Source organism: Ambystoma mexicanum, chromosome 6p (genome assembly GCF_040938575.1).
Source record: "Ambystoma mexicanum isolate Mex_15411 chromosome 6p, UKY_AmexF1_1, whole genome shotgun sequence".
Classification (NCBI taxonomy): Eukaryota; Metazoa; Chordata; class Amphibia; order Caudata; family Ambystomatidae; genus Ambystoma; species Ambystoma mexicanum.
This window is the reverse complement of record NC_090935.1, coordinates 1,525,309,117-1,525,323,621: the sequence shown is the minus strand read 5'-3', so window position 1 is coordinate 1,525,323,621 and position 14,505 is coordinate 1,525,309,117.

Below are 14,505 nucleotides of genomic sequence, written 5' to 3'. Positions count from 1 at the left end.
TGTTGCTCAGTTTTTGTAGAGAGTTAATCCAATTTCCTCGAGATATTCGATCCATACTCGATGGCTTCCTCGTCGGAACCGACGACCCCTCGGTCCGGCTTTAAAAAATGCCGAGACTGTGGAAAAAAGATGTCGCTGACTGACCCTCACAGGGTTTGTCTGTGGTGTTTGGGAGCTGAACACCATTGTTCGGAGTGCGAGGACTGTATGTCCATGACAGCTAAGGCCCTGAAGGAGCGTAGGGGGAAGCTGGAAAAAGGTAAGACTTCTAAAGCTTCTTCTTCCTCGACGAATTCGAGACATTCGTCTCCTCGTCACCATTCGTGCTCCAGGTCTCGAAGCGGGTCCCATCACTCCTCGAGATCGAAGCACTCGAAAAGGAGACGCCGAAGATCCCCTTCTTCGTCCTCCTCTTTCTCTGTTTCACCTAAGAGAATCCCTTAGCCCACGAAACATAGTTCCCGGGCTGAATGGGAGGAATTCCGAAAAAATATGATGAGCGTCTTCGAGAAAGCGGCCTCGACCCCCTCGAAGACTGCCGAGAGCGATGAGCTGGTCGAAAGACCCATAGGTCTAAAACGCCGTGAGTCGGAGTACCCGGCGAAGGAAGCTTCTCGAGCGCGTCACGAACCCTCGAGTAAAGTAAAGACCTCGAATCCTTCTTCAAAGGTTCCGTCTACGCCGTCGACGAAGGTTCCGTCGACGTCGAGGTCGGTGTCTTCGACGCCGTTGTTGAAGGGACCTTCGACACACGGGTCTGTCGACTCGACGCCATCCTCGACACCGGCGTCGACGCCAAGGAAAGTCACGGTTGCGGCGCACCCAGTGGCTATTCCCAGGTCTTCGATGATGATGTCGTCGAGATTGTCGACATCCTCGAGCAGAATTCCAATTCTATCGAGGACCTCGAGGCCTCTACCTTTGTTTTCGACGCCATGTTCGAAGCCTTCGACGTCGGCGTCGACGACATCGACGTTTTCGAGGCCGATTACAACAAGTTTGGCACCCTCTGCCTTGGAGATGGGTTTCACACCCTTTGTGAGTTCAGACCAATTGAGAACAATGTCCTCAATTATGGAAGAGGGAGAACTATCTGACCAAGAAGAGACATTTGAGTTGCAGGGATCTGCAACCCCAGTTCAAGAGGAGTTATCCTCAGAGGAACGCAGATTAAAGGAACTCCATGACTCCTTACATGAGGCAAGTGGTTTAGACACTTCCCCTGAGGTGGAGTTCGCTAGGCCAGACCCGGGGGAGCATGCTGAAACCCCTTATAGAGCCTTAATGGCCAGGATCACAGAATTTATGGGGTGGTCAACACCTTCACAGGCTTTCCAACAGGATGACCTCACGGATATTCTTGATAAAGGTCCACAGGAGGATCCTGTAGTACCTTTTCATAAAGCTCTTCAAAGGAAAATCATGACGAACTGGGAAACCCCAGATGTCGTCCCGGCAGTAAATAAAAAACTGTCTACTAAATACAGGGTATCTTCTGCAGACCCGGAGTTTTTGTCCAAACACCCATCCCCAGAAAGTCTGGTGGTACAGGCAGCATCTTCTACTGACATCAAGACTGCTTACCCTACCCTGCCACAGGACAGGGACGATAAAAAATACGATGCTATGGCTAAGAAAGTCTTTTCGGCATGTAGCATGGCGTTAAAATCTATTAATGCTACTTGCACCCTTGCTAGATTTAGCCATACACTTTGGGAGTGTGCTTCTACAGCGGCTGACTGCATCCCGGAGGGAGAAGAAAGGGAGGCGTTCCTAAATATCATATAGGACGGTAAAGACGCTATGTGCGAATCCCTCCAGACGGGCATTGATTCGGCTGACAGTATCAGCAGAGCAATGGCGGCAAGTACAACAACCAGGAGATTTTCTTGGTTGAGAAAGTCTGGTTTTTCCCCAAATGTGCAAGCCAGGCTCTTAAACATGCCATTTGATGGCTCTTCTTTGTTTGGGGAAAAAGGCGGATGACAGTTTAGAAAAACTGCAAACATCAAAGGCAGCAATCCGTCAGACACCTTTTCGTCCCACAGGAACCTCTGCGAGAGGCAAGTCCTTTCGCTTCTACTCCGCATTCGGAAGAGGTAGAGGACGACCGGCTCAAAGGGGACAAAGAAGAACTACCCGAGGTGGACGGGGGTAGATATTCAAAAGCCGCAGCAACAGCAGGTGCCTCTTTACCATCGGCATCTGCATCAGCCGCCCCAAAACCACTCTGAGGACTTCCCTCACAAGACACCTGTAGGAGGCAGGTTAACTCAACATCTGGCGGAATGGCAGGCTATCACGTCAGATGCTTGGGCATTGGAGACAGTTGCACAAGGTTACTGCCTGCCTCTCCTACGCATACCTCAGAGTCATCCACCAGTGATCAACTCTCAAAAAGCTCCAGATCCGCTCCTCTTGCAGGAAATTTTAGACCTGCTAGAGAAAGGTGCCATAGAACCGGTACCTGTAGCGGAGAGGAACAGGGGCTGGTACCCCCCTTACTTTCTCATTCCAAAGAAAGACGGAGGACTGAGACCCATCTTGGATTTGCGAGAATTTAACAAATTCCTCAGGAAAGACAAATTCAAGATGGTAACTCTTTCTCAGATCCTTCAGGCCCTTCAGTTCCAGGACTGGTTGGTATCTCTGGACCTTCAGGACGCTTATTTCCATCTGCCATTCCATCTCAAACACAGGAAATACCTGAGGTTCGCAATTGGCAACTCTCATTATCAATTTCGAGTGCTGCCATTTGAGCTGACCTCCGCCCGAGGGTCTTCACCAAGTTAATGTCGGTAGTGGCTGCAAGTCTAAGGAGGGAAGGGATTCACGTCTACCCCTACCTGGATGATTGGTTGATCAGAGCTGTATCTTCGGAACAAGCTCAGATCCAGCTAGATCATGTTTGCCACTCCCTTCACAGACTGGTGCTTCTCCCTCAATTTAAAGAAGTCACAAATGATACCATCGCAGAGACTCCAGTTCATCGGAGCGATCCTGGACACTTCCCTGGGAAAAGCCTCGCCACCAGAGGTGAGGGCTCAAGATATTCTACAGATGGTTACCAAGTTTCAAAATGCCCAACGTCTCTCAGCCTTCGACTTTTTGAGGTTGCTAGGCCTCATGGCATCCTGCATTTTCCTAGTGCCAGAGGCTCGCCTGAGAATTAGATCCCTCCAGTGGGCACTGAGAACTCAGTGGTCACAATTCTCAGGAATGACAGATCTTCTTCAGGTTCCCAACAGGGTGGCTCGAGACCTTCAGTGGTGGGCCTGTCAGGAGAACATTCTGAAAGGAGAGCAGTTTTGGCAACCCTGGCCGGAGATAACAGTAGTCACGGATGCCTCACTCACGGGGTGGGGAGCCCACGCCAACGACTTGACCATCAGCGGTCGTTGGTCTCCATCGGAATCCAGACTGCATATCAACCTGTTAGAGCTGAGGGCCATCAGACTTGCGCTGAAGGCTTTTCTGCCATCTGTACAAGGAAAGAATGTCCTGATAATGACGGCCAACACAGTGGCCATGCATTACCTCAACAAAAAAGGAGGTGTAGGATCAATACCTCTGTGCAGAGAGGCGATGCAGCTCTAGTTTTGGGCAATCCAAGAAGGAATCTCTATCGGCAGTTCACCTAGCCGGAGAGAAGAACTTGACAGCGGACGCTCTGAGCAGGCAGAGCACAGTCTCCCACGAGTGGGAACTAGCTCAGGAAGTCCTTCAAGAGATCTTCGCCCTTTGGGGAACCCCTCAGGTGGATCTGTTCGCCACCAGTGTCAACAGGAAGTGCGATCTGTTCTGTTCAAGGGAATTTCCCCCGAGAGGAGCTCTGGGAGACACGTTCATAGGGGACTGGGAGTTTCCGCTTCTGTACGTGTTTCCACCGGTCCCTGTCATTCCTCAAATGATCAGGAGGTTGATAAGATTCCGGAAAACCATGATCCTAATTGCTCCGGATTGGGCCAGGAGAACGTGGTACCCGGACCTTCTAGACTTGTCCATCTGCCCTCCAATTCGACTTCCACTCAGAGAGAATCTGCTCTCACAGAAGGGAGGTCAGGTTCTCCATCCAGACATCAAAACCCTCAACCTTCACGCTTGGCTTCTGGAAGGCTGAGGTACAAGGAGTGGGACCTCCCTGGTGATGTTATGGAGGTGTTGCTTTCGGCAAGAAGGCCAGCAACAAAATCTTTATACCGCTGCCGTTGGAACAGATTTTGCAGCTGGTGTAGAGAAAAGAATATCGATCCCTTTTCATGTGGTACACCAATGGTTTTGTCCTTCCTACTTTATTTAGCGAATTCAGGCCTTTAAGTTGGCACCATCAAGGGCTATCTCGCAGCGCTATCCATCTTTAAGCGCACTGCGGAAGAACCATCCTATTTCAGGTTACCCTTGGTAATACAGTTTCTAAAGGGGTTAACTAACGTTTATCCCCCAAGACCATTCCAGGTTCCCCTATGGGATTTAAACTTAGTCCTAACTTTCCTGATGGGCACACCTTTCGAACCACTCCACTCTTGTTCGTTAAGATTTCTTACCCTTAAGACTGTTTTATTAATAGCACTTACAACTGCTAGAAGGGTGAGTGAGTTACAAGCTCTTTCTTGTAAACCCCCTCATACAATCTTTCACAAAGACAAAGTTGTTCTGCAAGTGAAGCCTAATTTCCTCCCAAAGGTGGTTTCTGAATTTCATATCGCTCAGAGGATTACCCTTCCATCCTTCTATCCTCCTCCTCATCCGGAGAAAGAGGAAGAGAGGTTACACAGGCTGGACCCAAGAAGGGCTTTAAGTTTTTACACTAGTAGACTGGCTAGGATAAGACAAGCAGACCAGCTGTTTGTAGGCTACGCAGGTCACAAGCTGGGGTTACCGATAACTAAGCAGACCATTTCCAGATGGATCATTTTAGCTATTTTGGAATGTTATAAACTGGCAGGAAAAGAGCCCCCTCAAAATCTTAGGGCTCATTCGACCAGAGGTATTGCAGCTTCATCGGCCCTGAAAAGAGGAGTGCCGGTTAGAGACATATGTGCGGCTGCCACATGGTCGTCCGTCCATACCTTTACACGGTTTTACAACTTGGATTCCACCTCCAGTCAAGATACTAGGTTTGGAAGGGCAGTATTGCATTCTATTCATCAATAAGAGGAAGCAAATACACAGACACGCACACACACACACACAGAAGAACAAGTTACTTCTTACCTTGTAACGTTCTTTCGATGGGATGTTCCTCCGACGTATTCCTTATCGACCCTCCCATCCATCCCCGCAGTTCTACTTCCATTGTTGTTGCAGCTTACGCTCCTTCAGGGTGATTAGTCTAGTCCAGAAAGAATTATTGTGGGCTACAAAACGGAACTGAGCAACGGACGCTGCACGTGGCCTTTATAGGCAGGATGACGTCGATGTCGATACGGCGGCTGTCGAGGGACATCGACTCGGCGGACGTCGACACGCAGCGCCCTCTAGAGAAAAAAAATTTCCGAGGCCAGCAAAGCTGGAAAGAGATATCTAAGATAAGGAATACGTCGGAGGAACATCCCATCGAAAGAACGTTACAAGGTAAGAAGTAACTTGTTCTTCTGTGTGTGTGTGTGCGTGTCTGTGTATTTGTGTGTTGAATGTTCATTGTGAAGAATGTGTTTTATGTGAACGTTTATTGCAAACTGTATAAAGCACTTATCTATGTGTACTTCAGTGAATTTGCGAAAACATCCACTTTTTATAACATGCCTAGAAAAGGATGGAGATGGCACGTTTGTTTAGTGCTTGCTACTGAGAAATGTATTCATGCTGCAGCCCGTGACAGCTTTGAATCCATGAAGGACGGACTTGACCTTTCATTCTTAAGGTGCTGATAAATTAAGTACCAGAAATTTCCAGCAGTAATATCCGTTACTTACAGCACGCAAACATGGAAAGGTTTTTTCAGCAAGTTCTATCGAAACAGGAAAGGGACATATTAAACTTGGTGTACCCAACATATTTCTATAAAGCTGTCTGAAATATGTTCAGGTGGATTTAGAATGTGGCTTCGTGCACTGCAAATCAGCTTTGATAAACATGGCTCTGCTAGTGAAAGACAACAAAACCGAAATCATCCCACACTGATCTAAAACTGAAGATGTGATCGGAGAACATGTGGTCTAATGACTTAATTGGAGACTGTGAATACAGAATACCTGGCCCAAATCTCAGCTTCTCCATTGGCCAAGCTTTGTGATCCTGGGCAAATCAATGTGACACTAATTTTCCTTAGCTTTTCAAATGAAGCACATTCATCTACACTTGGCATACGATGGAAATACCTGAGCATGTGAGGCAGTGCCTTATATATGCTGCCTGTAGCTTGAATCTCAGGCTGTACTTTTCATAAGGTAGCAGTATTTGGGCGAGTGAGTTTGCACTTAACATTTGACAGCAGCACTTTGGCTTCTGAGGCTGTACTTTTCATTTGATGTGTATATGTGGTATATTGAGCCTAACTTGCATAAGATGTCACCACGTACTCTAGCAGCGAGGTTGCGTCTTGCAAAATATGACAGAGCTTGGATATTTGAAGCTGTATTTAGCATAGTGTGACTATGCACGGCATGTGTGCATTTAAATAGAGTAGGTGGCAGTAAATGGCAATATGACGCTGGGCATGAAGGCAGTTCCCCTAGTATATGCTGGCTCCATTGGGGGTGCCCTTGGTCTATCATGACGACATGTATGGTCTGCCTATGTGGCATTTTAGGTACCTATGGTTGGCAATGTAATAAGGATCAAAGCTCATGCAATGACACTTCGTGCGATGTCATCAGGTGTATGATGTCACCCACAGTACCCCTTTCCTTTTGGTGAATGGATGCCCCTACCTCCCAAGTTATTCCATGATTGACTTGTCATGAGTCCCTCGCTGACATGATCACCTCTTTCGGCCTTCAATGCCATTTCAACATGGATGACTCCTAAATGTACCTATCATTCTCTTCTTTCCCAGACACTATTCATTCAACTTTCACTGCCTGTCGCCTTTCTGTACACTCTTGGATGCATTCTCGCTTCCTCCATCTTAACTCTGCTAAAACTGAAATTATATTCTTTACTTCAATTTCACCTCTCTCCTCTTCTATTTCCTTTCCTCCCTCTCTTATTCCTTTTTCTACATCCGGCTGTAACCTTGGTGTTTCATTTGACTCCACTCTTTCATTTGCATCCCACATTTCTAATACTAAACCCTCATGTCGCCTCCAACTCTTCAATATTCGTAAAGTACGCCAGTTTCTCACTTTTCAAGCTATCAAGCTTCTTATCTGCTCTCTTATCCTGCCTTGACTAGTGCTCAGCTCTCCTCATTGGACTCCCTGCTTGTCGCCTCGCGCCTCTACGCTCTACCTCTACATCCGCTGTACATATTTGTGACAAATCAACTTCCGCGGTACCAGTGTTCTAGGGGTGAATATCGGTTTCTAAACCATCAATCAGCCCCACACCTCTAATACACCAGAATGGATCTAAACAGATTGGAATAAATAACAAGCAAATTCTAAACCACCTTGTCCAATTTTGGTAACATGGATGGTACTACAGGCTTATCTCCGAAAGGTTGTGGATCGTTGGTTAGTTGCAATACAGCAAAAATACAAATATTGCCCATTTATAAAAAGGAACTGTCCAGTCAAGGTTGTATCACATATATCTACTTTATTTAGATCACAACAGACAGTTCTAGCAACACTACGAAATACAACCCACCCTGTAAAGGAGTGCAGAGGACAGGCAGTTTCAAAGAAGGAAAAGTGATGCACTCTGGATACTGACAGGAGGGTAGTAGGTATGATTAATAACCACAACAGTATAAGGTTTCTTGGCTTCTGCACAATAGGATAAATGGGTCTGAACATTTCTCTAAGGCCCTTCTGGAATGGACCAGGGGGACAGAACCACAATGTATCTTGAGCCGTAGGTGATCTTGGTGCTCGACAGGATCTAATCGGCTTCAGGGCGCTTTGCAAGCTTCTGTGACAGTGGGAGATGGGAGTCAGCTGCAGGTATCAGGCGGCAAGATGGTTCGGCGAACAAAGCTGGAGGAATGGCTGCGGGCTGGCCTACACATCGGCTCGGGTCAGGAATCGTCTCAGTGCTGATCAGCGGTTCTGAAGCACTGGTGGAGGTGTGTCTCGGATGTCTTTAAGCATCAGCAGCTTTGCAACGGTCAGTGTTGCCGTCAGTTGCAAATTGAGGAACTAGTCTGGCTCAAAAATGTCTTTTAAGGGGGACGTAGGTAGATGCTCGTGTAGAGAAGGAGCTAAGTACCCCCACCTCAACCAGTTCGCCCATATTGCCTATATGTTGGGAACCAGAGTGTGAGGCATGTGCGGTACCAGTGAAAATACCGATACCAAGGAGAATCCTGGAGGCAAGGTTCCCATTGAGGAAACCATACCTGCATACAAAACAGTACGATGGCCATTTGAATGAAATCCCGGAAATAGGACCAATGAATGGCAAAGAAGAATGGTGATGTCACGCAGAGAGCTGAGCTGAAGTACATAGAAGAGATGCAGAGATTAGCAGATGCAGATATTCTATAAGGCATCAAGAAAGAATCGAAGATAAGTGGCAACTTGGGATCAAGATGAAGACAATTTATGCTACAGAACTGATTAAGATTTCAAAATATTTTACACGTGTACAGATGCAAAGAAACGCAAGCAGATGAAGTATTATTTTTTTAGATATCACATTTTATTGCTATTAATAACAATGTTACAACATACAAACATCCCTCCCTGCCCCCCGCCACTCCTTTGCCACCTTATCAGGTCCGTTAGGCATATTTGTCGTGCCGCTTCGTACTTGTCTTCGCTGCTGTGTAACCAAATGCTGTATTACTGAATACTCTCCCATTCGTCCTCCCACTTCATCGCACTGGTTCTCAGTTCAAACCCTCCTCCCACTTCCCCCAGATCTTGGTGGCCTTAGCTGGGCACCCTCGTGCGGTATATATTCTGTGTTCTTTTGCTGCACAGGTGTCCATTTCGGCAGACCATTGGGCCACTGTCGGACAGTCCGGGGCTCCCCATTTCTGTGCAATATCGCGCTTTATCAAACCCATTGCAGTAGATAGGAAAATACCCTCCCATTTATTTGAGTCATTTTCATCTGGGACCCCTAATAACAGCTTCGCAGGTTCCAATGCCACCGTGCGACCCAGGACCCTTGTCAGTCTTTGACAGCATTGCATCCAGAAGGTTTTAGCAGATGGAAGAAGGTGCCTTCCTCTCCCCGGCATCTCAAACAGTTGGGATCAGAGGCCCGCCCGCAGCCGAACAGGGCAACTCAGGGATAGTAGACCCGGTGCAATATTTTGAGTTGTACCCGCTGGATTTTGGAGTCTATGGCGATTTCACGCGGGTGCATCAGTACTTTAATCCAGTCCTCTGGTTCTATGGCGCCAACGTCCCTTTCCCACTTATTTTTAAGGCTGGCCAATTCCAGAGTAGCAAATGCATTTATGGCTTTATATACAATTGATGTGACTTTAGTGGGGATGTGTTGTGGAAGTAGGTTACACTCCAGGGGGGTACACTCGGGTGCGTCCCTGAGTGCCTGCCTGTGACCACTGAGGGCTTGCGTCAATTACACATAGTGAAAACTCTCAGTCTTGGGAATTCTGAATTTTTGTTGCAGCGTCTCGAACGGGAGAATGGAACCATCTGTTATTAGATCCCCGACTGTGGTTATCCCTACCTCCACCCATCAGGTCCACACAGCAATCTTCTGCACCTCAGTGAGCATATAGTTATGCCACAGTAGTTGTGCCAGAGTTACTCTATTCCCCCAGCCTATGTGTGTATGCGCTTGCCTCCAGACGATTACGATATATGCGGAAATTGTTTGCGGAGGGGGTCTAGGGAGGTTCTGATATAATGTGACGAGTGGCGGGGTATCCAGTGCAATGGACATCTCTGCCCTAATGTGTGGGAGTTCATGGTCCCCATGAAGCAGGTTGTTGACCACTGTTAGCTGGGCGGCCCAGTAGTAGGACCAGAGATGTGGGACTCCAATACTTCCCTCCCAGATGGACCTCTGTAGCGCTGTCAGCGCGATACGGTGTTGCCCCCCCCTTCCATATCAATTTCAAAAGGAGGTGTTCATAGTCCGGTAAATTCATAGTAAATTCATAGTCCGGTATTGCGTGTGGGTCATTCTGCAGCACGTATACAAAACGTGGAAGTGGCAAGATCTTGAAGAGCGCTGCTCTACCCATTATTGTGAGGGGGAAAAGCATCCAGTGCTTCACATCTTCCACGAGGTGATCAGTTAATGGGTGCAAGTTATTGGACACATAGGCCGAGAGGTTCCTGGAGATACATATGCCCAAATAGCGAAAGCCCTCCCTCTCCACTCGATAAGGGACTTCTCATGGAATTGCCCAGTCCCCTCCTCTTACTGGAAAAAGGACCGATTTGCCCCAGTTTACTTTAGACCGCTAAAGTCCCTGAAAGCCGCCAGCATCGGGCCGCTATCGGGCATGCTTGGTTCGGGTCACTAAGATAGGGAGACCTTATCTTCTCGTCCTTCCGGCCATCGGAACCCACACCATGTGGTGACCTGTCGAAGCCACTGTGCCAGTGGTTCGATCGCCAACAGAAAGAGGAGGGGGGATAGCTAGAAGAGTGAGTGCCGGTTTGAGAATTGGGGCGCATTCCAGTAATAAGTGGAGTCGGTGTAGATTAATTCTTGTCGACCTGTGTGGCATGAAGCCGCACTGATCAGGATGAACCAAATAGGATATGACCGCTTTAGCAAGAAAGTTGGCCTCACCGTTGATAAGTGATATTGGTCTGTATAATGTACATGATTCGGGGGGCTTTGCCCTGTTTCGGGATTACCACGATGCTGACCCTTCTCAGGTCCATGGGGAGAGTACCCTTCTCTCTAGCTGCGAGGAACATTTTGTGGAATGGCGTTGCCATGTTGTCGCTGCCCAGTCTCTTCCATGTCTCAACCGCTAATCCCTTGGGTCCCGGTGTCTTCCTGAATTGCAACTGGGCAATGGCCTCTGCAATCTCGGTTTCATCTAGCTCTCTATCGAGGCGTGTTCTCTGCTGCTCCGATAATTGTGGGATCACAATTTCGTCCAGAAAGGACGGGTCTGTTGGGGCAGTTGGAGCCCTATACAGATCGGCATAAAATTTAGCAAATGCCTCTGCTATATCCGAGTCTGTTTGGGCCGGTCTGTTCGCAATGTCGAAAATCTGCCTGAAATATCTATGTCCCTCCTCGCGTTTCTCTAACCAGGCCAGTAACTTGCCCGCCTTGTCACCACATTCGTAGAGCCTAATCCTTGATTCCCTGTGCGCCTGTTTTGCATTGTCTAGTGCCATATTGTGAAGGGATTTCCTGGCTTTTAGAAGAGAGTGATGTGTCTCCGGGGTGGCATCTAATGTATACCTGGTTTCCCATTTTTCCACCTCCCCCTCTGCCTCAACCACTTTCATGTGGTGCTCTTTCTTTCTGTTGTTCGTCCGGGTGATCATTTCCCCTCTATGCACTGCTTTGTGTGCCTCCCACAGTATGACTGGGTCCTCTACCGTACCTGCGTTTATTTCAAAGTATTCATCGGATTTCTCAGTGATAAACTACAAATTCGGGAAGAGCTAGATAATAGTTGTTCAGTCTCCACGTCTTGGGAGGCAGTGGCCGACTCGTGCGAAGCACCATCTCCAGGGGAGAATTATCTGAGATACCGCAGGGGAGTAGTTCTGCATTGATTGCTCTATACGCCTCAGAAGTTGGGAGAAAGAAGTGGTCTATCCTGGACAAGGACGCGTGAGCTCCTGAGTGAAAGGAGAAGCCTTGATCTACGAGATGAAGTTCCCTCCATACAACACATAGTCCTAGCGCTAATGAAAAGGTAGCCAACCTAGTGGGTATGTTGGGGTTGTGATTCCGGATGTGAGTTCGATCGTAAGTGTTGTATAGCACATCATTGAAATCCCCCCCAGGATCCACAAATCCAGTTGGTGTTGAGTCAGTAAGGTGGTCACTTCTCTCAGAAGCCCCTCCTCTAATCCGGGTGGGGAGTATATCGCTAGTATATCTAGTGTTTCCCCCCACAGCGCACCTTGCACCAGCACAAAACGGCCGCTGGGATCCTGCTCCACTGCACTCAGTTCGAATGGGAGATGCTTATGCAGAAGGATCAGGACTCCCCGTGACCCCATAGTGTACCCCGCGTGGAACGCCAGGCGATGATTAGTTCTGCGGAAAACTGGCAGGTCGAACCTGCTAAGTGGGTCTCAGTGAGGAAGGCCACGTCGAGGGAATGCCTGTTAAGGAACTGAACAATAAGGCGTTGTCAATGTTTGATCCCATGCCATTTACATTCCAAGTGAGGAATTTAAAGGGTTTAAAGCAGTCTGCAGTTGTTAGAGGAGTTTGTACATCTGCAGTATGTTCAGTAGTGGTCTGTGTTGGGAGTTATGTTGTGACGGATGAGGTGGTGTATGTGATGAGCGTTTGGTGCGTTTGCAGTTGGAGACATAGCGGTCACATGGGACAGAGGTGTGTTTACCCAGAATAGAATAAATGGCGGCATCGTGAGTGGCAACAAATTGGGGTAACAACCTTGTGCATAAACGATGTGAAACCCCCTACCCTCCCCCCTCCCCATACTCCTCCCCAACATGAAGTATCTGTCGCCCGAAATCATCTGGCGACAGATAAAACTAGGTCACCAGATCAACTAAAATGGAACCAACTGTTTCTAAACTCCTTGAGACTTACTGAACCCGGTGCGGATCAGATGTCTTGTGTCGGGGATCCTGCCATCCATCAATAGTCTGGCATGTTGGTGAAGAGGACCCCTGATTATTCTGATCATTGATCCAAGACCAAAAGCGGCATCCCAGTATTTTTAGATTAACTGAGGGCTTGTTCCGGAGCAACTGACGGATAAGAAGCTGGCCTCGGGCGGTGCCGGGAGTTCCCTTCAGTTCTTGCCTTTGTCGACTGCTGTTGTTATGGCCGTTGGGGATCAGATTCTCCATCCGGTTCTTCCCGGACCTCTGGTGTGGGTTGTCGGGCAGGTCTGTCTCGTCTTTGGCGGGGTCCTGGTCTTCCTCTGGGATTCGAATCAGTCCTGGTCCAGTCCACATTGATGTGGGTCTCTGCCCATGTCCATGCTTCCTGCGGGTCCATGAAATGAACTGTTTTACCTTCGTGCTGGATTCTCAATTGGGCTGGGAAGAGGAGTCTGTATTTAACATTCATGGAGTGGAGCTTTTTCTTTAGATTTTCGAAGGATTGTCTGGGCTTCTGGCCCTCACAGGTATAATCCGGGAAGAAGGCCATTCTGGCCCCATTGTAGGTGATAGTTTTGGCACTGGGTGAGTACAGTGCTGTCCTCTCAGGGCACTCCTGTTTCACACGGTTCACTCTCTGTTACTGTATAAAGTCACACCTTGGCCAACGTCACTCAGTGATGTACTACGCCACCTTCTGCAGGGTTAGTCTCTTGGGGTTGCGCAAGGGCCCCGTTGCTTGTTGCAGACCTATTTGGTCAGGCACCTTGAGTTGGGGCATGCTAGTCCTCCCTCTCCCCTCTTATATCTCTCCTGTTTACTTCCAGATGTTAATGCAGAGTAGCAGGGGGTGAGGTGGAAGAGGCGCCTCCGCAGGTCCAGTATGTATGTCCGCTTAGTAGGAAGGCACCAAGTCCAACATGTCCCTTTATTCCCCTCTGTCAGCAACGTAGGCCACTGCTGGGCCCCCTTATGGTGCTGATGGTGCAAGTGCCCGGTTGGGGGTTGGCGGGCTTAGCTTGGGGACAGTCACTGTTCCAGAGATATCTTGCCCGAGCTTAGTATGGTGTCCGTTTGTGACTGCACTTCCACCACAGTCAAAGGTATGGCGCCTTGTCAGCGGCTCCACTAGCTTGGGCTTGGAGGAAGGAGAGGGCCCTCTGCCACCGGGGCACCCCACACTCTTCTCGGTCAGAATGATTCCTTTATGTCCCCTGATGGCCCGGGGCACCCCGCTGCTATTACGGGCAGAAGTGCATCCCCCCCTGCTGGTGGATTCTCCCACTGGGAACGGGGGACTGGGTTGCAAGCTCGCTGTGACAGGAGAAGAAAGTTATAAGCAGAAACTATCACCGTCGTTGTGCCAGGTTTGCCAGGGAGATCGCATGCATCTCAGGGCCGGGTATCGGGTGGCAGGTGAGGCATCCGGGTCCGTGTCGAAAGTGGAGCTTCTCCTTTCTGGCTCCCGGCGCTCCCGCATACCCCCTCCAAGAGGCTTGGTGCGGAGATGTTAGGCAGGTCCTCTTTGGTTCTCCTCCCGGCATTCATCTCAAGCAACGGTCTACAGCATTAGGTAACTCAGGGATCGTCCTTCTGATGCTGCAGGTCCGCTGTTCTCTCTGGGCATGCGCCTGGACTGCACCACACCTACAGGCCGCGTCATCTCCCCTCCCAGCGCAGTTTCCGGCGCCGTCAG